Here is a 2,515-nt window from a genome sequence, read left to right on the forward strand (position 1 = left end):
ATTGAAGAGAAATGCTGTTGCATTCATTGTCAAAAAGAAAATTACAAGATCTATCCTGAAGTACAATGTTGTCGGTGACAATACCCACACTGAAGAAACTGGAGAAAATTCGAACAAATCCTGAAGAGCCAATGTACAACCTTGAGAATATCCTACTGAACTTGGAGACCATCTCGAGTATAGATTTGATGCATTAAAACTAATGACCGAAGACCAAACAATTGTGCAATGATAACAGGACACCATACATGAAGAAAGCAAGAGTCCTTTTAAAAGACAGGAAAGAAAGAAAAGACCAAATGGATGTCAAAAGAGACACTCAAACTTGCTCTTGAATATCAAGTAGCTAAAGCAAAAGGAAGAAATGATGAAGTAAAAGGGCTAAATAGAATATTTCAAAGGGCAGTTCTAGAAGACAAAATAAAGTATTATAATGACATGTGCAAAAGCCTGGAGATAGAAGACCAAAAGGAAAAACAAGCTCATTATTGCCCAAATTGAAAAAACTGAAGAAAAAACTCAAGCTTTAAGTTGCAATAGTGAAGGATTCCATGGGGAAAATAGTAAACGATGCAGGAAGCATCAGAAGAAGATGGAAGGAATACACAGAGTCAAAAAGAAGTGGCTGACATTCAACCACTTGAGGAGGTGGCATATTATGAGAAACTAATGGCACTGAAGGTATTGATGAAAAACCAGGTTCCCGGAATTGACAGAATTTGAAGTAAATCACATAGTTCATTAAAAGCAGATAAGGGTTTTGCAGAAGAAAACAGTTTTTAATGGTTATGAGGGTGGGAAGGGAGGAAGAGGGGTATTCACTAACTAGATAGTAGAACAGAATTATCTTAGGTGAAGAGAAAGACAACATACAATACAGGGGAAGTCAGCACAACTGAACCAAACCAAAAGCTAAAAAACTGCCTGAATACAACCAAACACTTCAAGGGACCGTGTAGCAGGCGCGGGGGTCTGGGGACCACGTTTTTAGGGGACATCTAGGTCAACTGGCATAGCAAAGTTTATCAAGAAAACGTTCTGCATCCCACATTGGTGAGTGACGTCTAGCCTCTTAAAAGCTAGTCATTGGCCATCTAAGATGCATCAATTGGTCTCAACCTGCATTGAACAAAGGTGAACGAAGAACACCAAGGACACAAGGAATATACGAGCTCAAGAGACAGAAAGGGCCACAGAAACCAGAGACCCGAGACCAGAAGAACTAGATGGTGCCCGGCTACCAAGTACCGCCCTGACAGGGAATACAACAGAGAGTCCCTGACGGAGCCAGACAAAAGTGGGGTGCAGAACTCTAATTCTAGTAGATAGATCAGACTTAATAGTCTGGCTGAGACTGGAGGTACCCTGGAAGACATGGTCCCTGGACTCCCTGTTAGCCCAAAACTAAAACCATTCCAATAGCAAACTTTTCAGACAAAGATTAGACCGGAGTATAAGACATAAAACGATACTCATGCAGAATGTGCTTCTTAGCTCAAGTAGGTACATGAGACTAAATGGGTAGCTCCTGTCTGGAGGCAAGATGAGAAGGCAGAAATGGATAGGAGTTGTTTGAATGGACACAGGAAATCCGGTGTAGAAACGAGAAGAGTGCTTTCACATTACAGGGAGAGCAACTATGGTCACATGACAATGTGTATATAAACTTTTGTATGAGAAACTAACTTGAAGTGTAAACTTTCATTTAAAACACTATTTTTTAAAAAGTAGATAAGTGTTTTGGAGAAAAAAATCAGAGATGAGAATAAGGAGTTCAGGAGTAGTGGAAGCCTGGAAGTTCAGGGTGTCTTCACTAATAATGTGCTATTTGAAGAAGTAGAGTTAGTTATATACATATACGGAACAGAGCATTGCAAGATAAGGGAATAGTCAGTGCAAAGGCCCTGGGACAGAAGGATGTCTGATGTATTTAAAGTGAAGCAAAAATTTATTGTAACTGTAGCAGCATGAGCAAGGGGAAGAGCAAATTGAATGGGGAGCAGGGAGCTTATGCAGAGCCTTGTAGGTCATTACAAGGATTTTGACTTTTTCTTTTTTCTGAGTACAGTAAGAAGCCAAGCTGAGGGTAAAATAAGGATTAATTGTTGGGTTTTAAATGTTCTGTAGAAAGTATCTTATTTAAGGAAATGGAGGCAAACTCAAGACATATTAAGAAGTTAATAATATTCTGGAGCCCTGGTGACACAGTGGTTAACAGCTCAGTGCTAAGTGAAAGATCAGCAATTTGAATCCACCAGCCGCTCCTTGGAGACCCTATGGGGTCATTATGGTCAGAATCAACTCCAGAACAGGTAATCATATTCCACATCAGAGAATATTATGTCATGGGTCAGGCTATTAGTACTGAAAGTGCTGAGAAGTGGCCATATTCCAGATATATTTTGAAGATAATGCAAAAAAGATGTTCTGAGTGATTGGATATGGGGAATAGAGCAAAAGCGGAGTCAATGAAGTCCCAAATTCTTTGTCATAAACAGCCAGAAGGAAGAAGATG

This window comes from Loxodonta africana, chromosome 1 (genome assembly GCF_030014295.1).
Source record: "Loxodonta africana isolate mLoxAfr1 chromosome 1, mLoxAfr1.hap2, whole genome shotgun sequence".
Taxonomy (NCBI): Eukaryota; Metazoa; Chordata; class Mammalia; order Proboscidea; family Elephantidae; genus Loxodonta; species Loxodonta africana.